This window comes from Planococcus citri, chromosome 1, assembly GCF_950023065.1.
Source record: "Planococcus citri chromosome 1, ihPlaCitr1.1, whole genome shotgun sequence".
Classification (NCBI taxonomy): domain Eukaryota; kingdom Metazoa; phylum Arthropoda; class Insecta; order Hemiptera; family Pseudococcidae; genus Planococcus; species Planococcus citri.
The window spans coordinates 84,847,812-84,871,851 of NC_088677.1; the positions used below are offsets into that span (position 1 = coordinate 84,847,812).

Genomic DNA, 24,040 nt, shown 5'->3' on the forward strand with positions numbered 1-24,040 from the left:
TTTGAAATTGATGGGTAGGGAGGGGTCAGGTCCAAGTTTTAGCGTTGTTTAAGTAAAAATTATGAAAAAAACAGAATCTGAAAGCATTTTGTGTACACCTTTTTTTTAATTGAAGGGAAATTTTTTCGCAAGGTTTCGATGAATAATTCTAAAATAAGTGTAGAAACATTAAATATTAATCACCATTTACGACACGATGTCAACGGTACTGTGACCGGCCAATCGTCATCAGAATATTGATACTCCGTCTATTGATCACCGAACCAGATGCAGTGTTTCGCCATCGACACCACCATCACCTATAATAAAAGTAATAATTGAATTAGTGTATGACTATCAACATCATAATAATATAATACAGCATTAAATTTTTATACATCAAGATGAGCACAAGAAGCATTAAATATTTTCCAAACTCCATCCCTTTTTTTTCATAATAAAAAAATGGTTGAATTAAAATAAAATCACCAATAATATTTCGAGAGAGAAGCCTCCATCCAAAATGAAATCTTGTTAAAAAAAAAAAAAAAAAAAAAGGTAGATCAACTAAAATAGGCTTATCTAAAATCGATTGCGCTCATATTATACGAAGGAAGTTTCTTCGTTCTTTATTCTTCTAGAAATTAAAATCGTTCTCTTTACAGTATCTTTTCTGCTCTCCGAACACTACACCAGCGTCCTCTTCCACGTAATACTAAAACCCAAACGAAAAAACCACGATCTCTCTACTACTGAAACCATAACCACGAATTCTCGTTCGGTTACCCAGAGAGCGTCACCGTATCACTCGTATTGCACTGCAATTCACTCTATTCCAACTCTACCGATTCGCCGAAGAATTAGAATCAAAGGTTCGAGTAAAAAGAACAAATTACCAACATTACAAAAGTCACTTGATAAAACATTTAAATGATTAAATCAGTACGTAATATCTACATTCTCACGATCAAAAAAAAAAAAAAAGTTCGATACATCGATATTTGTTTACACGTATAGCAAGTTATTTAATTATTCGAAACAGGTTTCGGTTACATATTCGAGTAATTTTCTACGTAATTATGACCATTATCCGATGTTTGATAAGAATTTACGGACAAATACACATGAAATTAATTTTAAACGGTAAATTATACGTTGTAACCTAGAATTTTTGAATTTACACGTTGGAAAGTAAACTTTTCTCAAATATTTTAAAAACCATAACATCATTTCGGTATTTCAAAGGACTGGAAAAGGTTTCCTAAAGTGAAACACGAGTTAATCGATTACAAAATGAAATTTTCGTTTAAATTATTAAGTAAAATAAAAAAATTCTAACGAAGATCACGAATGAAACAAATATTTAAAAATAAAAATATACATTAAAAAATTTGACTTTTATATTAATTCACCGCATGAAGGACGTTGGACGTCATTTTCAAGATCAAAATGCATTTTACCACTCACTGAATTGAATTTCGGGAAAAATAAACAAAACAAAACCTTTTCTCGGAGATTTTTTTAAACGGTTTATAAAACAAATATCGTATTTTTAGTTTAAACAACAAGGAAAGAACGCGCACATACCAAACAAAGTAATGTATTCTATTAAATGAAACATGTATTAGAGGGTCTGGGGACAGGGTCATGTTGAGATATACCCTCGGGTATGCCACATTTTATCACGTACATCATCTGTCAATAATAATAATGAACTGACGTGATTTAAAAACACGCTTTTTAAATGTAAAACTAACTTTTTAAAAGTATTTCATACTCGACGTCCTTTTGCATCCGAAGCGATAAATTTTTCACAAATTCAATTAGCGAAACGTTTTCGAGGCGAGCTGTATACGTAATTTATGCGAATAAAAATTTCAATTAGATGTAAACAGTTAAACTAGGACGAAGTCGAAGTCTTAATGTTTCCTATACGTGTACCTGTACGATGCAAATTGTAGGAAAAGAAATTAACCTAACAAGGTATTCTTTCGTATACCTACTGTGAATGAAATTGCTGATGTGCTGACGCTGATTCGATGGATTCTGTTCGTTCAAATCATAGCTATATAGCTACAAATCATCTGGCAGATTCGTTTACGCAGCATAAAAACATCATACCTGTGAACCATAAACAATCAATCATTTTAATAATTGAAATTCAAAGTAACATGTTCGACATACAGAAGCTTATCAATAGTTTGTTGATATTTGATACTCGTTTGGAAGTTCTATCATCTTCATCTCAAGCTCAGCTTGGTACTTTATTCGAATTTGAGATCAACTCGAGCAAAAGTAAACGCTGCAGATAACTATATAGATGATTTGCATGCAAGTTACCATCGACAGGAACATAGATACATCGTATAAGGTTCAAATACTTGGACAATTACCATTGATAATCTCCCATTTGGCGTTCGAGTGCTAACTGCAGCAGAACAAATGCAAGAATGCGACGAGTAAACATACCAGGATCAGAATTAGACTACATAAGCTGATTACCTGCGCGAAATATAAACCATATAATCTCAACATACCAGCGCAATAACACTCGTAAATAATGAACATTTCAAAGACATCGGATACAAACCTACAGGTTAATTTCTTCATCGACGAAACGTACGAAGTACTACGGTGAACTCGACAGTATAATGACATTTGATAACCACTTGTTCAGGTGTGTGAGCAATGAGTAAGAAATCCGACTGGAAGAGATAACAGACTCCGATACGTGACTGAGAGCCAAGTTGAAAACTTTGCTGCTTTTTTATCGTACACAGCCCTCGTCTTCCGAACACGTGTATAAAATACTTAGGTGTACCCTGGAATAATATAACGACTGTGTTAAAGTGTTTTTTATGTTTCGCAAATTACAAATTACACGAATTACAATGGCCACTTGAAACTAGGTTCGTCGTATAATTTGTAAATAGAAGCACATAACCCAGACACGAAAATATAAATAACGAGACGTACCTAAGACAATAGTGATCTTGAGTATCTTGGTAACGTACAAAGCTTACCTAGTTCGATTTAAGAAACATCCAAATTATCATCTCGCAGTGTTCGAAGAACTGGACATTATATAGTTGCTAGGAATTTGACGGATATTGTAGCCTTCTGTGTACTACCAGGTATTTTGGATTACTCATGAGATCTGCGATGGATTGCTAATTGATATTGGTGTATTCTATGAACGGTTAATGACATGGTGGAATTATTCGACAATTATTCACTAAAATTAGTACGAAAATTATTGCTACTTACTGAAAATAGAAGCGAAATTCAAAACTTGCCATTCAAGAACTTCCAAAATAGAAATCATGTTGAGCTTCTTGAGCTTGAGGATTCTAAAGGCTTGTTGATTTCTCCGGAAAATGGAAATGATCATTTCTGTTTGTACTCTGTAACTGTGAGAGGTCGAATTAATTAATAATTACTCACATTTTTACGTCGATTTTGGTGATTGATTGATGAATCACTTGAATGAAATATGAATCATCAATGATGAAAGATGAATGAATGATTGATTGATTGATTGATGTGAGGAGGTTGGTTACAAAGTTGGACAAACGCCACTTCTATAAAAATCAAGTCAGATATTGATTCTTATATGATTTTTAACGCTCTTTTCATTGCCGAGGTATGTTATTTTCAATATAGTATGTAAAAGGGTAAAAAACGTGCTCAAAGTTTTGCCTTAGTTTCAAAAACAGACATATCCAGGATATGTCTGTTTTTGAAACTAAGATGATAGGATATGTCTCATTTTGAAACTAAGCTAATGTTCACATGTCCGCGTTTGAAACTAAGGCGCAACTTTGATCGCGTTTTTTGACCTTTTATGTACTATTTTGAAACTAAGGGACTTCAGAAATGGAAAGAGGGTTAAAAGTCCTATATGTATCAAAACCTAACTGATCTAGACAGCTTTACTTTCAAATTATCTACATCTTGGTTTCAAAATCAGACAGCTACACTTCATTAGAGGAATAGGTCCTGCAAAATGGCTGTCGTAATTTTAGTGTTCATGACGTCATAGCATAGATTTTCGTGATGTAAATAAACTTATTATCTTTCATTATCTTCATCTTGTGTTTTATTAGTATTTTCTCTTCATGTTTTTCAGCTAATTAAATAAATTAAGCTCGTATGTCGTAGTAAACAATTTGTAAGATGGAACCAAGTTCAATAACGTGTGACCGCTGTGGTCATACATTTAAATTTTAAGCATAAAAAAAACTTGATCAAGCATTTACAGCTCTGTATGAGTGAACAAAAAGATAGTAATGGTAACGGTAAGCGATAATAGGTACTTCAAAAAACCATGTAGGATGGGAAAAACTCATCATAGTCATCATAATTTCTTGTCTTACTATGCTATTTTCTTACAGAGATGAAAACCAGAAAAAATCGAAATCACATTTTATGTGCTGTCTGTAAATATCCGTCGGCTTCGATGAAACAATACCATTCGCACTTATCTAACGTACATCAAATTTCCACTCCTATTGAAACTTTGAATTTTGATTCTGAAAAAGGTACTTTTTGAATGGTACCTCATCATAGTCGTAAGTCAAAACGGAAAAAAAACAATACTCTTTTATCTAGCGCTGCTGAAAAAGAGATGAGAGAAAAGCTTAATTGCCGATCAATCAATGCTAATTCACAGACTGGATGATCATACGTATTGATTTAGCTTGTATAGATATGATAAAGTTTAAAGTCTCAAATTTCTTTTCATCGTTTTATTGTTTTACTTTTACATAAGTATATGTTAACTACCTTTTACGAATCTAATACAATTTTTTTCCTTTTAATTTTAATAGAAAACCGAACCAAAATACTGTTTCTTTACTTATTCAAAATGTTATGAGCTGAAGATAATTGATAAAACTCTTCCACGAAGTGATAAAGGAGTGATGTCAAAGCTCTGCTTCGATTACATCTGTAGTTATGACGTCACTGACTATCCCTGGAAAGTAGGACCTATTCCTCTAATGAAGTGTAGCTAAATCAGCTAAGTGCATTTTCAGGTTCTTTTTATTAGTGGTGGGGGGTGATGGTGGAAGGATATTTTTTGTATTTTTGTTACTTAGTATCATCACTACAATTTGTCAAATATCCCCCGCCTTTACAATGCTGTATATTTTTGTAACAAAAAACATAGATTTTCTCAAAATCAACCCTGTGGCGTTTGTCTAACTTTGTAACCAAGCTCCTCATGTGTTTTCATCGTCGTATTCCGGTTTGGTTCCGGTTTCCGGTTCGGAAAATGATCAATGAAGAAAATTAATTCCATCTTTTTCCAAATTTTTAGGAAAGTTTAATTTAATAAATAACAATAATCTACGAATTATTATTTCATCTTTCATAATTTCGGTTTTATTTTTCAAAAATTTGTTCATCGTGCGAAAAAAAATGAAAAAAGGTGAAATTTTGCAAATTTTCAGAAATGTTAAGGGTGCGTACACACAAAAACGCCTGACGCTCACAGCAATATACTAAACTTTTCAATTTTTTCTAAAAATTAATTAAAAATCGACGTATTTCTCTCATTTTTGATTTTAATTCACTAGAATGTTCTTTAAAATTTAAATTTATATTATAATTAAGTAATTAAATTCAAACGTAGACTAGAATTTTTCAGTCATCTTTGCGTATTATGTTTTGGACAAATTTACGTTTCGCATGACTTTTATTGTGAACGCACCTTGTTGATTATTTTCATCTTTTGTGTTTTTATTTTGGTTTCATTTTTCGCGAATAAACTTGAAGGAAAATATTTCTGTAAAATAATAGTTATTTTTGCTTCATTATGAGTAATTGTTATATAATTACGAGTTACGTTGTCGTTGTTTTAATTCGGTACGTTTTCGAATAATAATAACCTTCGAATAGTGAAAATCCGCCGGATTGAAAGATAGAATCCAAGTCAACAAGTCAACTTCGCCAAATCGCCGGTATCTACTGATCTCCGTCAACTTAGGTGAGTGTTTCTGAATTCTTTTCATTCACGTAGCATTAATTTGAAGCAATGATCATCTGTAATGAATTCGGTTAAATGTACGTCTATTATTGATTCCATTTTGTGCGGATCATCTCCGGTGACCGGTGACTGAAAGCTTCAGGATCAAATGTACAGATTACTCGATCGATTGTCTTTGGAACTATGAATCTTGTTAGACTATATTCAACTGCGAAAAGTGTTTCACATTACTCTGTAGCAGTTGAGAAATCATTTGCACCTTAGTACAATAATTCAATATTATGATGAAATAGCTGCATCTGTCAACGTACGAATACAGAGTTTGATCGTGATAAGTCAACTTCCGGTGAGAAGTCCGAAAATTCGATATCAACGACCGATGTTTACATGCAAATTAGTCTGTCGAATTATGATAATCTTCGATGAAGTGATCGAAAATTTGACATTACATCGACCAACGTTGACGTAACTTATTATTATCGTTAGTGAAGACTGAAGAGTGAGTCAATTAGTGTAGATATACCTCCTACGTCAAGACGTAATCAATCAACGTTACGGTTTCGTCTTCACCCCTCCGATTTCAAGTAGAAAATAATTAATGTAAAATTATTCAAAAGTGACCTTACGACCTATCAAAATGGGTTAAAATTTCACGAGAAATTCGAATATTTCGACGGAAATGTGTTATGAGCATTTTTACTCGAAGAAAATGCCATTCGATCAATCAAGATAAGTTGAAATTTTGGCAGAGGATCTAAAATTTCTATTGAAACTTTTTAAAATGAACTTCTGAAAAATTTTTAACACAAAATTGGATCGTGATTATCGAGATTTTTGAAAACTGTGTCGTACGAGCAAACAAAATGGATCAAAATGTAGGTAGAAAATCAAAAATTCATGTCAGAACTTTTTTTTGCATTTTCGAAGAATTTTGAGCACAAAGTTAGAGTTACTAGAGCATGATTTCTGGGGGTTTTCTAAATGTGGCCATGCAACCTATCACAATGGGTTAAAATTTTGACAGAGAATCAACATTTTTAGCACAAATTTTTTCTTAGAACTTTGAAGAATTTTGGGCCCAAAATTGGATCACGATATTGTCGGAATTTTTGAAAACTGTGTCATGCAACTGAACAAAATAGGCCATAATTTCGGCAGTAGATCAAAAATTCTGATTGAAAATTTTATGATCGGAATTCGGAAAGAAGAATTTTTAAAAAATTATCAGAGAATTATTTTTTACTTTCCAATATAAGGCCTGAAGGAAACTAATATTGTCTTGAAGAACAAGAACGATTTTTTCGTTTAAAAGAGAGATAAAAGAGTTCTGATCATGAATGAAAAATTTCCAAAACATTTTTAAACTTCTCAAAAATTTAAAAAGTGAGCTATTTGAAAGAATTATGACGCAAAAATAAATCGAATTTTTTCCATCAACTTGAGAGCGATGAGGGCTCCCAGCACGTCTTTTTTATGGATTGGAGGGGGGGGGGGGGGTTCATGAAATTCAACATCTTCAGGAAGTAGTCCGGCATATGACAATAGGAGTAATTGCACCCCCCCCCCCGATCCTCCGGTACAACTTCTTTCTTAAAGGGGACATCCTAAGGAACATTTTAAAGCAAAATTGCCAAAAAAAAGTTGGCCTTACTTACAAAATGTCGGCCATTTTGATTGACAGGTCAGCCGAAATCGCAGATTTTGCGTTTTAACATAGGACTTGCACGAACTTTTTCAAACTTTACAAAGGTAGATCGAAAGATCATGCAAAAATTTATCACCTGTCAAAATTTGAAGTGCTATAGTGGGTTTTTCGATTTTTGGTGAATTTTTGAAAATCGAATTTAGGCCAAAAATGAGGGAAAAAATCAAAATTTTACCAAATTGACCAAGAAAGCTGAAATTTGGGATATACCCTATTTTCGACATGCCAAATCGATTGGAAACGGTTTCAATCCATTTTGAGCAGTTCTGGAGTCTCCAGCAGATTTTTGAAACTCGAAATTCCCACAAAATTCCATCAAATTGGAGATGGAAAGCTAAAATTTATTCTAAAAACTAATTTCAATACGCTACGAAGTACTGCAGGTGAATTTCAAGTCATGTTTGGATCCTCCAGCGACTTTTTGAAAATTTCTGAAGCCTCCAGCAGATTTTTGAAACCTTAAATTTTCACAAAATTTTATCAAATGGAAATGGAAAGCTGAAATTTACTCTACTATGCAATTTTAACATCCTCTTAAGACGACTTTCAGGTGGGTTCAAGTAGTTTTAGAGCCTCCAGCGACTTTTTTTGAAAATTTCTGAAGCCTCCAGCAGATTTTTGAAACCTTAGGTATATTTTCACAAAATTTTATCAAATGGAAATGGAAAGCTGAACTTTACTCTACTATGCAATTTTAACACCCTCTGAAGACGACCCCAGTTTCAGGTAGAAAAAAGCTCAATCGACTCGAATTACCGAGCTTGACGTGATCAGCGATGCTTATTCGACGATAATCGACTATTCGTACACCCTATTTGATCTTCATTCGGATGAAAAGCTCAATTTTGAAAAAGTCCATATTTTCCAGTTTTGATCATTTTCGAGTATATTAGATGCTAAAAGAGACCAATTTGATAAGGAGAATATAGAGGATTAGGAGGTTCGATGCTCCTAATAATTGAACTTTCGAATCAATTTTGCGAGCTTTAGAGAGCTTTTTAGACTATACGAACTGCACGAATAGGGGGGTTTTCGGGTACGACGAATTCGTTTCTGGTGTTGGTTCCACCAAAATGCTCAAAGTTTCTTCTGAAATTAGGCTTTTTTCATAACTATCGAACTTTCTGGTAGAAAAAAGCTCGTTCGACTAAAATAAACGAACTTGACGTGATCAGTGATGCTGAATTAGTGATAATCGACTATTCGTACACCTTATTTGGCTTTCATTCGGCCAAAAAGCTCAATTTTGAAAAACCAGAAATTTTGCAATTTTGATCATTTTCGAGTATAAAAGATGCTAAAAAAGACCAATTTGATTAGGAGAATATAGAGTATTAGGAGGTTCGATGCTCCTAATACTTGAACTTTTGAATCGATTTTGCGAGCTTTAGAGAGCTTTTTAGACTGTACGAATGGTACGAATAGGGGCTTTTGGGGTACGACGAATTCGTTTCAGGTGTTGGTTCTGCCAAAAAGCTCAAAGTTCCATCGAAAATGAAGCTTTTTTTCATAAAAGTTGAACTTTCAGGTACAATAAAGCTCGATCGACTAAAATAAACGAACTTGACGTGATCAGTGATGCTGAATTAGTGATAATTGACTATTCGTACACCCTAATTGACGTTCATTTGGCCATAAAGCTCAATTTTGAAAAAACAGAAAATTTTCAATTTTGAACATTTTTGAATATAAAAGATGCTGAATGAGACCAATTCATTGGGAGAATATAGAATATTAGGAGGTTCGATACTCCCAATACTTGAACTTTCGAATCAATTTTGCGAGCTTCAGAGAGCTTTTCAGACTGTACGAACTGTACGAATAGGGGGGTTTTTGGGTACGGAGAATTCGTTTCCGGTGTTGATTCTTCAAAAAAACACAATCTTCCATCGAAAATGAAGCTTTTTTTCATAATAGTCGAACTTTTAGGTAGTAAAAAGCTCGATCGACTCGAATAAACGAACTTGACGTGATCAACGATGCTGAATTAGTGATAATCGACTATTCGTACAGGCTATTTGGCTTTCATTCGGCTAAAAAGCTCAATTTTTGAAAAGCACAAAATTGCCAATTTTTTTTCATTTTGGAGTACCTATGTTAGATGCTAAATGAGACTAATTTCATTGGGAGAATATAGAGTATTAGGAGGTTCGATACTCGTAATACTTGAACATTCGAATCAATATTTCGAGCTTTAGAGAGCTTTTCAGACTGTACGAACCATCCGTAGTGGGGGGTTTTCGGGTTCGACGAATTCGTTTCCGGTGTTGGTTCTTCCAAAAAGCACAAAGCTCCATCGAAAATGAAGCTTTTTTTCATAATTATTGCACTTTTTGGTAGAAAAAAGCTCGATCGACTGAAATAAACCAGCTTGACGTGATCAGCGACGCTAATTTTCTGATAATCGACTATTCGTACACCCCAATTGGCTTTCATTCGGCTGAAAAGCTTAATTTTGAAAAAGTTCGGTAACTGAAAATTTACCATTTTTCAGACTCAAAATAAGGTAGGAAAATGTTGTCAAATCTTGCGTTTTTAATGATTTTTTCCTGATTAATTTGAGGTCGCTGAATCCGAAAGTGATGTTCATTTTTCAATCCAGTCCCGAGTATGTCAGAAAACGTCAATAAAAATGCAAAGTTCCTTTTTTTTTTAACTTCATTTTGATCTTTAAAAAAAGTGTATTTTTCGAGTACAAGGCGGCTACGTCGGTGCAGTTGGACTCCGGAAATGAATTCTCCGCCCCAAAAAACCCCCCTAGCCAAAAACTGAACTCGCTGACGCGCAAATTTCGATGAGTCATTTTTTGAATAAAAATGCTGCATTTCAGGCCAAAAATTGTCCCATCGAAATTACGGCGTAATCGAGCTGAATTTTTGGCCCGAGGGGTTTTTTGGGACGAGGAATTCATTTCCGGTGTCCAATTGCCCCGACGAAGCTGCCTTCTACTCAAAAATTACACTTTTCTAAGTTCAAAAAAAAAAGTTGAAAAATCATCGAATTTTGTGTTTTTAATGACGTTTTCTGACTAATTTGAGCACGCTGAATCCAAAAATGACGTCTCAATCGGACTCGTATTCGGCGAAATAGGCGCAATTTCTCACTGAAGCAGCGTCTCTCGACAAAAATGGACACCAGATTTGGACTCGGCTTGCTCAAATTAGTCGAAAACGACCCTTTACTTGATTTTTTTGAAAATCAAAAAAATCCAAAAAATATTTTTTTGGGCAAAAAATCATTTTGTCGCCAATCGAGCTAAAAATCTGGCTACGGGGGTTTTTGGGACGGCGAATTCGTTTCCCGTGTCAGATTGTCGCCACGACGCTTCCTTCTACTGGAAATTTGCCACTTTTTGGGACTCAAAGTGAGTTGGAAATTTTTTTTTAATTTTGCACGTTTGATGACGTTTTTTGATTAATTTGAGCACGCTGCCCTTATAGTAAAAAACTTGATGTTTTTTTTTCAAAAAATTGCAGCATATCAGCAAGTTTTTATGGTACCTATAACAACTATGTAATACTACATAGATGAACTCAGAACAACTTCAAGACTTAATCCCATAACTTCAAGTAAAATAGTGTCACCAGTAGTTGTAATTATTTTCTGAACGTATCTGGAACGTATCTGAACATATCTGGAACGTATCTAAACGTACCTAAACGTATCTGAACGTACCTAAACGTAGCTAAACGTACCTGAACGTATCTGAACGTATCTGGAACGTACCTGAACGTATCTGGAACGTATCTAAACGTACCTAAACGTATCTGAACGTACCTGAACGTATCTGAACGTACCTGAACGTACCTGAACGTATCTGGAACGTATCTGAGCGTACCTGAACGTATCTGGAACGTACCTGAACGTATCTGAACGTACCTGAACTTATCTGAACGTATCTAGAACGTATCTGAACGTATCTGAACGTACCTGAACGTACCTGAACGTATCTGAACGTATCTAGAACGTATCTAGAACGTATCTGAACGTACCTGAACGTATCTGAACGTACCTGAACGTATCTGAACGTACCTGAACGTACCTGAACGTACCTGAACGTATCTAGAACGTATCTGAACGTACCTGAACGTATCTGAACGTACCTGAACGTATCTGAACGTACCTGAACGTACCTGAACGTACCTGAACGTATCTAGAACGTATCTGAACGTACCTGATTGTATCTGAACGTACCTGAACGTATCTGAACGTACCTGAACGTATCTGAACGTACCTGAACGTACCTGAACGTATCTGAACGTATCTAGAACGTATCTAGAACGTATCCTGAACGTACCTGAACGTATCTGAACGTACCTGAACGTATCTGAACGTACCTGAACGTATCTGAACGTACCTGAACGTACCTGAACGTATCTGAACGTATCTAGAACGTATCTAGAACGTATCTGAACGTACCTGAACGTATCTGAACGTACCTTTGTACCTGAACGTATCTGGAACGTATCTGGACGTACCTGAACGTATCTGAACGTACCTGAACGTATCTGGAACGTATCTGAACGTACCTGAACGTATCTGAACGTACCTGAACGTATCTGGAACGTATCTGAACGTACCCGAACGTACCTGAACGTATCTGGAACGTATCTGAACGTACCTGAACGTATCTGAACGTACCTGAACGTACCTGAACGTATCTGAACGTATCTAGAACGTATCTAGAACGTATCTGAACGTACCTGAACGTATCTGAACGTACCTGAACGTATCTAGAACGTATCTAGAACGTAATTTTACCAAATTGACCAAGAAAGCTGAAATTTGGGATATACCCTATTTTCGACATGCCAAATCGATTGGAAACGGTTTCAATCCATTTTGAGCAGTTCTGGAGTCTCCAGCAGATTTTTGAAACTCGAAATTCCCACAAAATTCCATCAAATTGGAGATGGAAAGCTAAAATTTATTCTAAAAACTAATTTCAATACGCTACGAAGTACTGCAGGTGAATTTCAAGTCATGTTTGGATCCTCCAGCGACTTTTTGAAAATTTCTGAAGCCTCCAGCAGATTTTTGAAACCTTAAATTTTCACAAAATTTTATCAAATGGAAATGGAAAGCTGAAATTTACTCTACTATGCAATTTTAACATCCTCTTAAGACGACTTTCAGGTGGGTTCAAGTAGTTTTAGAGCCTCCAGCGACTTTTTTTGAAAATTTCTGAAGCCTCCAGCAGATTTTTGAAACCTTAGGTATATTTTCACAAAATTTTATCAAATGGAAATGGAAAGCTGAACTTTACTCTACTATGCAATTTTAACACCCTCTGAAGACGACCCCAGGTGGGTTCAAGTCAGACTACATGGTGGTTTCAAATAGTTTTAAAGCTTCCAGCTACTTTTAAGAAATTTCAATTTTCCAAAAAAACGTCATACGACCTTTCAAAAAGTTGCTGGAGGCTCCAAAACGACTTGAAGGGTGATTTTCCAAAACGCATTAAGTCCATTTTTTTCGAAATTGATTTTTTCGCGCCATTTGGTTAGTGACGTCAGGACACATCATCTGAGACGCATACCTACCTAAAATACCTATTTTATCCATGTTCTTTCCAGCTTTTTGTGAAATTGTTGAAATGCGCTTGATTTTCCAAAACGCATTAAGTCCATGTTTTTTAACACTTGTAGAATCGCTTGTTCCCATACGAACTGATTTTTAAAATTTTATAGTATGTTGTATATGTGCATCCTTAGGAAGTATCGCCACAGAAATTTTCAACCCCCTCCCCCCCATATTTACCCCTCAAAAATGACGTTTTCAGTTTTTTAACTTATTTTATGGTATTTAACAATGACGATTGCGAGGTACATTTTAGAAACACCTTTTTTGGACGTATTTTTGACCCAATACCTTTTTCGAAATTTTTGCGGTGGTGCGCCATGTTAGAAAATTGGGAAATGTGTGTGTGTGGGGGGGGGGGGGTGAAATTGGAATTTTGGGGAAAATGACTATCAACGAGTAGGGTGTCGTTTTCTTATGATTCGATATCGCTGAGCACGAATATGACGTTAGATTTTGTTTTACACCCCCACAGCCCCTCCGGAGCCCTCAGCCCCCACCTCAATTTTCACTATTTTGGGAATGAAGTTACTTTGATGACGTTGGTGTCATTGTCTTATAATTCGATACCACTGAGCATGAATATGGCGTCAAATTTTCTCCTACACTGAAACTGCCCCTCCGGAGCCCTCAGCCCCCTCCTGAATTTCTATTCATTTTTGAAATAAAGTTATGTACTTTGATGAATTGTGGTGTCGTTTTCGTTGTTTTCTTATGATTCGATACTCACTTAGCCCTCTCCTAAATTTCCACCATTTTCAAAATTAAGCTGCTTTTACAGAATCTTTTTCATACGAATTTCGCGCTCAGCAGTATCGAATCACAAGAAAACGACATCAATATCAACGTAATTCGAAAATATAAGGCAAAAACTTTCAAAAAATCACAATTCCTCAGAAGTGAAATACAAACATAATTTTTGATAAGAGGTTTTGAATTGAATGGTAATATGCAAGCTGGAAAGGAGAAAAGGCAGAAAAATGTACTTTTCGCGTGGTGTTTTTTTTAATTCTTCAATTTGTGCACTCGCGATTGAAAATAAACAGTAAGTAGTAGGAACCATTTTGTTGGAAATTGATTTTCCTACAAGATGGTACTTTCATTTTATAATTATCTTATAGTTACCTCATAATTTTCCTGAATGAATGCTAATTTTCAACATAAAACGTCTAGTGGTTTTCCAAAACGCATTAAGTCCATGTTTTTCAACACTTGTTGAATCTCTTGTGCAACATTCAACTCAACACCGCGTGTTGGATCATATCAAGCTATACCTAAACTTCAATGTTAGGTTGGTTGCATACTCAAAATACGCCCTCTAATGAAATGGGAGTATGTTTTATGCTTTTTCTCGGAACTTACTTTTGGGACTTAATGCGTTTTGGAAAACCACCCTTCACTTGAAATTCACCAGCAGTCAACTTCATAGCGTATTGTATGCAGAATGAATTTTGACTCTCCATCTTAGTTTGATAAAATTTTGGGGAAATTTCAAGTTTCAAAAATTTACTGGAGGCTCCAGTATTTTTTAAAACAGTCGTTGGAGGCTCTAAAATGTTTTGAAATCTACCAGAAGTCGTTTTCAGAGGGTGTTAAAATTGGAGTGTAGAGTAAACAGCTTTTCATCTCCATTTGATGAAATTTTATGAAAATTTAAAGTTTCAAAAACCTGCTGGAGGCTTCAGGAATTTTCAAAAAGTCGCTGGAGGATCCAAAAACGACTTGAAATTCACCTGCAGTACTTCGTAGCGTATTGAAATTAGTTTTTAGAATAAATTTTAGCTTTACAACTCCAATTTGATGGAATTTTGTGGGAATTTCGAGTTTCAAAAATCTGCTGGAGGCTCCAGAACTGCTCAAAATGGATTGAAACCGTTTCCAATCGATTTGGCATGTCGAAAATAGGGTATATCCCAAATTTTAGCTTTCTTGGTCAATTTGGTAAAATTTTGATTTTTTCCTCATTTTTGGCCTAAATTCGATTTTCAAAACTTCACCAAAAATCGAAAAACCCACTATAGCACTTCAAATTTTGACAGGTGATAAATTTTTGCATGATCTTTCGATCTACTTTTGTAAAGTTTGAAAAAGTTCGTGCAAGTCCTATGTTAAAACGCAAAATCTGCGATTTCGGCTGACCTGTCAATCAAAATGGCCGCCATTTTGTAAGTAAGGCCAACTTTTTTTTGGCAAGTTTGCTTTAAAATGTTTCTTAGGATGTCTCCTTTAAGAAAAAAGTTGTCCCGGAGAATCGGCGGGGGGGCGGTGCAATTACTCCTATTGTCATATGCCGGACTAAAGTATAAATGCTAAAAAGCAAAACTTCAATAAATAACCAACCACTCCAAAGATCACACATCTTTTTCATGTACTCGTATTCAGCATTATAAAAAAGTAACAAGAGGCTGCAAAGGTGGTGGCTTCAACCCTACTTTTTTCCACTCACCCTTATAAATGAGTAGGGTAAAAAATCAATTTACCATTCGATCACGCAGTGTGGCTCAGCTCGGCGGTCCTCGGATAATTTTTAAATTACAGACGACACGAAAAACCCGGAAGCGATAGGTATAGATTATCTTTATCATTTGGCGATAATTACAGCTCCCCACTGCGGTAACTTTGAGGATCTTTACAAAATACAGCGATAATACCACGCAGTATTACGATAATTATCGAATGATGGGCGTGCGATTGTTTTCAAGTTATATTCGTATATCAGAATTTCTCGCACGTGATAAAGGCGAACGATTAGGTACCTACCTCTCCTCTAGTCCATAAACGGTTTCTTGCTCCAAAGCATTTTCAAGGGTCGTCTTTAGTACCTAAATGATACTCGGTTGGACGATTTCGTCGCAGCTGAATAAATTCGACTGATTTGGGAGGAGGAGGGAGTGGAAAACTGAAAAATTTAGTGGAAAAATGATCGAAAATTGAAATGCAGAACTTTGAAGCCGCCTTCAATTCTACCAGATAATGTCTCACATTTCCCACACACACCCAGTTGTCCGGCATATGACAATAGGAGTGATTGCACCCCCCCCCCCGCTGATCCTCCGGGACAACTTTTTTCTTAAAAGCGGATATCTTAAGGAACATTTTAAAGCAAATTTGCCAAAAAAAATTTGGCCTTACTTACAAAATGGCGGCCATTTTGATTGACAGGTCAGACGAAATCGCAGATTTTGCGTTTTAACATAGGACTTGCACGAACTTTTTCAAACTGTACAAAGCTAGATCGAAAGATCACGCAAAAATTTATCACCTGTCAAAATTTCAAGCGCTAAAGTGGGTTTTTCGATTTTTGGTGAATTTTTGAAAATCGAATTTAGGCCAAAAATGAGGGAAAAAATCAAAATTTTACCAAATTGATCAAGAAAGCTGAAATTTGGGATATACCCTATTTTCGACATGCCAAATCAATTGGAAACGGTTTCAACCGGTTTTGAGCAGTTCTGGAGCCTCCAGCAGATTTTTGAAACTCGAAATTCCCACAAAATTTCATCAAATTGGAGTTGTAAAGCTGAAATTTATTCTAAAAACTAATTTCAATACGCTACGAAGTACTGCAGGTGAATTTCAAGTCGTTTTGGAGCCTCCAGCGACTTTTTGAAAATTTCTAAAGCCTCCAGCAGATTTTTGAAACTTTAAATTTTCACAAAATTTCATCAAATAGAGATGGAAAGCTGAAATTTAATCTACACTCCAATTTTAACACCCTCTGAAAACGACTTCTGCTGGTGGATTTCAAGTCATTTTGGAGCCTCCAGCGACTTTTTTTGAAAATTACTGGAGCCTCCAGTACATTTTTGAAACTTGAAATTTCCCCAAAATTTCATCAAACTAAGATGGAGAGTCGGAATTCATTCTGCGAACTAATTTCAATACGCTACGAAGTTGACTGCTGGAGAATTTCAAATCGTCTTGGCGCCTCCAGCAAATTTTTGAAAGGTTGTATGGCGTTATTTTGGAAAATTGAAATTTCCTGAAAGTAGCTGGAAGCTTCAAAACCATTTGAAACCAGCATGTAGTCTGCGAATTGAATTTCAGCTTGCCACCTCCATTTGATAAATCAATGTTGGGGAAATTTCAAGTTTCAAAAATGTACTGGAGGCTCCAGTAATTTTCAAAAAAAGTCGCTGGAGGCTCTAAACTGACTTGAAATCCACCAGAAGTCGTTTTCAGAGGGTGTTAAAATTGGAGTGTAAGGTAAATTTCAGCTTTCCATCTCCATGAAATTTTGTGAAAATTTATAGTTTCAAGCCTCCAGCAGATTTTTGAAGCTTTAAATTTTTACAAATTTTCATGGAGATGGAAAACTGAAATTTACCTTACACTCCAATTTTAACACCCTCTGAAAACGACTTCTGGTGGATTTCAAGTCGTTTTGGATCCTCCAGCGACTTTTTGAAAATTCCTGAAGCCTCCAGCAGATTTTTGAAACTTTAAATTTTCACAAAATTTCATGGAGATGAAAAGCTGAAATTTACCTTACACTCCAATTTTAACACCCTCTGAAAACGACTTCTGGTGGATTTCAAGTCATTTTAGAGCCTCCAGCGACTTTTTTCGAAAATTACTGGAGCCTCCAGCAGATTTTTGAAAATTTAAATTTTCACAAAATTACATCAAATGGATGGAAAGCTGAAATTTACTCTACACTCCAATTTTAACACCATCTGAAGACGACTTCAGGTGGGTTCAAGTCATTTTAGGGCCTCGAGCGACTTTTTTGAAAATTACTGGAGCCTCCAGTACATTTTTGAAACTTGAAATTTCCCCAACATTGATTTATCAAATGGAGGTGGCAAGCTGAAATTCACTTCGCAGACTACATGGTGGTTTAAAATGGTTTTGAAGCTTCCAGCTACTTTTAGGAAATTTCAATTTTCCAAAAAAAAACGTCGCTGGAGGCTCCAAAACGACTTGAAATCCACCAGCAGTCAAATTCGTAGCGTGGTGAAATTAGTTCGCAGAATGAATTTCGACTCTCCATCTTAGTTTGATGAAATTTTAATTTCAAGTTTCAAAATTGTACTGGAGGCTCCAGTAATTTTCAAAAAAAGTCGCTAGAGGCTCTAAAATGACTTGAAATCCACCAGAAGTCGTTTTCAGAGGGTGTTAAAATTGGAGTGTAGATTAAATTTCAGCTTTCCATCTCTATTTGATGAAATTTTGTAAAAATTTAAAGTTTCAAAAATCTGCTGGAGGCTTCAGGAATTTTCAAAAAGTCGCTGGAGGATCCAAAACGTCTTGAAATTCACCTGCAGTACTTCGTAGCGTATTGAAATTAGTTTTTAGAATAAATTTTAGCTTTACAACTCCAATTTGATGGAATTTTGTGGGAATTTCGAGTTTCAAAAATCTGCTGGAGGCTCCAGAACTGCTCAAAACGGGTTGAAACCATTTCCAATTGATTTGGCATGTCGAAAATAGGGTATATCCCAAATTTCAGCTTTCTTGGTCAATTTGGTAAAATTTTGATTTTTTCCCTCATTTTTGGCCTAATTCGATTTTTAAAAATTCACCAAAAATCGAAAAACCAACTTTAGCACTTGAAATTTTGACAGGTGATAAATTTTTGCGTGATCTTTCGATCTACCTTTGTTCAGTTTGAAAAAGTTCGTGCAAGTCCTATGTTAAAACGCAAAATCTGCGATTTCGTCTGACCTGTTAATCAAAATGGCCGCCATTTTGTAAGTAAGGCCAAATTTTTTTGGCAAGTTTGCTTTAAAATGTTCCTTAGGATGTCCCCTTTGAGAAAAAAGTTGTCCCGGAGGATCGGCCGGGGGGGGATGCAATTACTCCTATTGTCATATGCCGGACTACAGCACCAAGTCTACTCTGCCATGAACACACGGATTTCACCTTAAGGTGTTGCATTTTCGCATCGAGACATTCGTTATTTTACGACAAATTTATACATCTACAGTGCTACAGACTCTGCAGTCACAACACAATTCTCAACAATTCACTTTCAATGCACTCTGAAGGAAGATGCTGCGGTGCAACTATCCTCATAGTCATCGTTTAGCGACGAGTCTATTGTTTTTTTATCGTTCCGACGAACGAAACCTATAATCTTCCGATATCGATGCGAAAAATCGACCCCATGGTATATTAATCGTAAGCCACACGAGTACTTTAATAATAAGCTAGGTACATTTCCACGATACAACGCGTTTATGTTCCATTCACACAATAGATACTACGTACGATATCGGAGACGTTTCTTTTACATACAAAAATACACATCTACATAGGTTCTAAACTGGCGTATGTGAACATTATGTACTCTGCATTTAGCAATGGCAAGCCCACTTCGTATCAGACGATATTTTCTTTTTTAAATTTACGATACCCCTAAATCTACCTCAGGTACTTATCTGTGTTGTGTATGTCCTAAACATCGAATTCATCACCGCATACCAGAATTACCTATACTATCTACGAGCGAAGGAATTAACGATTTATTACAATTCGATTCTTCGAAATCCGACATAAAATTGATAATTTTTTAATACTAATAAGCTTGAAATATTTGTGACATCGTCGTATCGCTCAATATTGACGAAAGATATACTTAGGTATTTTATCGAAAAAAAAATTATAAGTCATTTAATCACATTCGAACTTCTCAAATTATGTGTAGAAAACGACTGATGAAAACAGTTTCAAAATTATGTGCGTCTGTTTAGGAAAACCACGAAAAAACACGCGAAAAGCCACTTTCTCATAGTTGGAAGGGGCGTGGGAAGGGTTGAAAAATCGAAACTTGAGAAAAATCATACCTCGAACTTCTTGTGAATGTACATGCCAAATTTTTTGGTCTCTTGGGCTCATTTAGAGATGCTCTTGCAAAGATTCAAAATCAAGAATCATGGAAAAAAGCGTACAAATCCATTCTCAGCAGTGGAAAAAGGCGGAGGGAGGGGTTAAAAAGTCAAAAAAAAACTTCAAACAGTTCATCCAGGGCATCCTTTATCAATTTGGTACCCCCCCCCCCTCGAGGGAGCCAATTTCGAATTTTGGGTTTGGGGTTGAATGATCTTCAGAGAAAATGCGTTAATTTTTACAACAATTTTTGATCTTTAATTTTCTGCAGAAATATCACGACCCATCTTATTGATGAGTCGCGTGACCTTTTTTTTAAAAAAAAAACTGGAAAATTACGAGATTCGTGACCCAATTTTTGGGCTTATGATTTTTCTAATTTGCTCAAAAAAAGTTTTTGTAGAAATTTTTGATTTTCTCTTGAAACTGCATTAAGTACATTTTGATGTTTAGCGTGGCACCTTTTCTGAAATTCCGAAATTCGCGACCCAATTTTGGGCTCTAAATTCTTCAGAAGTTCTCGAAAACCATTTTCGTCGAAATATTTGAATTTTTCGACGAATTTTAACTCATTTCGATGGGTTACGTGACAGTTTTTCAGAAATCTCAAAAATCATGACCGAACATTGAGCTCAAAATTCTTCAAATTGTTCAAAAAATATTTTCATTTGCTGTCCTTGCAAAATTTAACTTACAAAAATATTGTGATGGGTCACATGGCACTTTTTCAAAAATTCCGAAAATATCGACACGATTTTGCACTTGAATTTCTTCAAACGTGCTCAAAAAATTTCGTTTTCAAAAATTAAATTCCAAAAATCAAGATTTAGGTAATTTCAAAGCTCAAAATTCTTCAAATTCGCTCGAAAAATATTTTTGAAGAGTTTATTTTTAATTTCTCCTTGAATTTTAACACCTTTAAGTAGATTGCATGAATATTTTTCAAGAATTACTATAAACATGGCGAAATTTTATGCTCATAATTCGTTTAAAAACTCAAAATTCTTCAAAAATTTTCAAAAAAACTTTTTATAGAAAATTTTGATTTTCTGCCGGGATTTTGGCCTATTTTGTCAGGTCACATGAAACCGTTTTCAAGAATCTTAAAAATCATGACCCAATTTCAAGCTCAAAATTTTTCAAAATTGCTCAAAAAAATTTTGTTTTGAATTTTTTGCATTTCGACTAATTTTTTTAAACTCAAAATTCTTCAAAAATTCTCAAAAAATGTTGATATAGAAATTTTTGATTTTCTACCGATATTTTGGCCCAATTCTAAGCTCAAAATTCTTCAAAATCACTCAAAAAAAATTTCGTTCAAATTTTCTGCATTTTGACTAATTTTTTTGAACTATAAATTCTTCAAAAATTCTCAAAAAAGTAAGTATTTTATAGAAAATCTTGATTTTCTGCCGATATTTTGGCCCATTTTGACAAGTCACTTAAAGCCGTTTTCAAAAACCTCAATAATCATGACCCAATTTCAAGCTCAAAATTCTTCAAAATCGCTTGTAGTGGAAAGAAAACGAACACACGAAATGTTTTCAAAGTTTTTATTATATTTTGAAACACGAAACACGAAATTAATTCGCGGATTATATTTAACCGAACTTTCATGTCTTATACTTAATCGCGAATGCAGGTAAGGTTAGGTTAGATTAACTTTAACCTTTGCATGTTCAGACAAACCAAAGATCTCCAATGGTACTAGGTATCCACTGGGAGGATCAATGAGATCCCTATTCGACAAACCAAAGATCTCAGATGGTACTAAGTATCCACACTGAGGATCAATGAGATCCCTATAAGGCTAACCAAAGATCTCAAATGGTACCGAAGCAGCCACAATGAGAATCAATGAAGTGCGGCCTACACATAAGTGAAGTTCTACACCTATGTTAAGGTAGGCCTCCCTAGCTCTTCTAGCTAAAGAAGATTAGACTTCGATAGCCCGAAGAGAACTGATTTTACCAGCAAATTGGCTGAGTTTATATACTCTGAAAAAGGTGGGTGCACTAGCTTCTCAGCTGATGAGGAATCTATCTCAGCTGTTTGAGAATTGGTATCAGCTGATTAAGATGTGTCTCAGCTGATTAAGTTCATCATAAAAATGTATGGTTAAATAAGACCTATCAGCTGACTGAGTATGCTCCTTGAAGGTCAAATAAAACAGCTGACTAATCATATTGAAATAAGTTATAGTAGACTTCCCATAGGATCGCTAAGTAGATTAAATATCTGACAGTTTGTTTATTTTGATAAATCAGCTGATTGTTATGATGAATAGTTTCATTACATGTCCTATAGGATCGCTAATGGTATTTAAAGTAAAACAGCTGATTGTTTGAAAAATAGATTAGGTAGAATTTATACCTATAGGATCGCTAAAGTATTTATTTAGTTTTCTTCCACTACATCGCTCTAAAAACTTTGTTTAAATTTTTTGCATTTCGACTAACTTTTCTGAACTTGTCTCAAAATTCTCCATAAATTCTCAAAAAAGCTTTTTACAGAAAATGTTGATTTTCTACCGATTTTTTTGCCCAATTCTAAGCTCAAAATTCTTCAAAATCACTCAAAAAAAATTCGTTTAAATTTTTTACATTTTTACTTTTTTGTACTCAAAATTTTTCAAAAATTCTCAAAATAGGTTTTCATGGAAAATTTTGAACTTTCATCCATATTTTGTGCCAATTCTGAGCACAAAATTCTTCAAAATCACTCAAAAAAAAATTTTCATTTAAATTTTTTGCATTTCGACTAATTTTTTTGAATTCAAAATTCTTCAAAAATTCACAAAAAAGCTTTTTATAGAAAGTTTTGATCTTCTGCCGATATTTTGGCTTTTTTTGACTGTTCACATGAAACAGTTTTCAAAAATTTTAGAAATCATGATGCAATTCTGATGTCAATATTCTTCAAAACCACTCAACAAAATTTTCGTTTTGAATTTTTTGCATTTCGACTAATTTTTTTAATCTCAAAATTCTTCAAAAATTCTCAAAAAAGGTTTTTAAATATAAAACTTTGATTTTCTCGTATTTTGGCCCAATTCTGAGCTCAAAATTCTTCAAAATCACTCAAAAAAAATTTGTTCAAATTTTCTGCATTTTGACTGATTTTTTTGAACACAAAATTCTTCAAAAATTCTCAAAAAAGCATTTAATAGTTCGCTCAAAAAACTTTGTTTAAATCTTTTGCATTTCGACCAACTTTTCTGAACTTGTCTCAAAATTCTCCATAAATTCTCAAAAAAGTGTTTCATAGAAAATTTTCATTTTCTACTGATATTTTTGCCCAATTCCAAGCTCAAAATTCTTCAAAATCACTCAAATAGGTTTTCATGGAAAATTTTGATTTTCTACCGATATTTTGGCCCAATTTTAAGCTCAAAATTCTTCAAAATCACTCAAAAAAATGTTCGTTTATATTTTTTGCATTTCGACTTGAGTTTTTGTACTCAAAATTCTTCAAAAATTCTCAAAATAGGTTTTCATGGAAAATTTTGAACTTTCATCCATATTTTGTGCCAATTCTGAGCTCAAAATTCTTCAAAATCACTCGAATAAATATTCGTTTGAATTTTTTGCATTTCGACTAATTTTTTTGAATTCAAAATTCTTCAAAAATTCTCAAAATAAGTTTTTATAAAAAATGTTGATCATCTACCAATATTTTGTGCCAATATTCTGAGCTCAAAATTCTTTAAAATCACTCGGAAATGTTCCCGTTGAAATTTTTTGCATTTCGACTAATTTTTTTGAAGTCAAAATTCTTCAAAAATTCTCATAAAAGCTTTTTAATGAAAATTTTGATTTTCTGCCGATATTTTGGCACATTTTAACAGGCCACACGAAACCGTTTTCAAAAATCTTGAAAATCATGACCCAATTTCAAGCTCAAAATCCTTCATAATGGCTCGAAATAAAACTTCGTTTGAATTTTTTGAATTTTGA

At 34.6% G+C, this 24,040-nt stretch overlaps 1 protein-coding gene and 1 long non-coding RNA gene across 4 annotated transcripts in view; one reads left to right on the forward strand and one right to left on the reverse strand.

Annotated features, from left to right (window-relative positions):
• Nucleotides 1–3,802, reverse strand: part of LOC135839058 (uncharacterized) — an 86,674-nt gene extending 82,872 nt beyond the window's left edge. Inside the window, exons 1-6 of the long non-coding RNA XR_010557532.1 lie at nucleotides 3,247–3,802; nucleotides 3,003–3,169; nucleotides 2,570–2,801; nucleotides 2,373–2,481; nucleotides 1,983–2,100; nucleotides 184–299 (exon numbers count right to left, since the gene is read on the reverse strand). This is a non-coding gene — a long non-coding RNA (uncharacterized LOC135839058). The remainder of the gene's footprint in view (nucleotides 1–183; nucleotides 300–1,982; nucleotides 2,101–2,372; nucleotides 2,482–2,569; nucleotides 2,802–3,002; nucleotides 3,170–3,246) is intronic.
• A 1,551-nt stretch (nucleotides 3,803–5,353) lies between these two features.
• Nucleotides 5,354–24,040, forward strand: part of LOC135839065 (uncharacterized) — an 87,550-nt gene continuing 68,863 nt past the window's right edge. The window contains exon 1 of one of the 3 annotated variants that reach the window (XM_065354945.1): nucleotides 5,354–5,968. The gene's annotated coding sequence lies outside the window, so the exon portion shown is untranslated. The remainder of the gene's footprint in view (nucleotides 5,969–24,040) is intronic. The other 2 variants (XM_065354928.1, XM_065354938.1) reach the window with 2 other exon arrangements.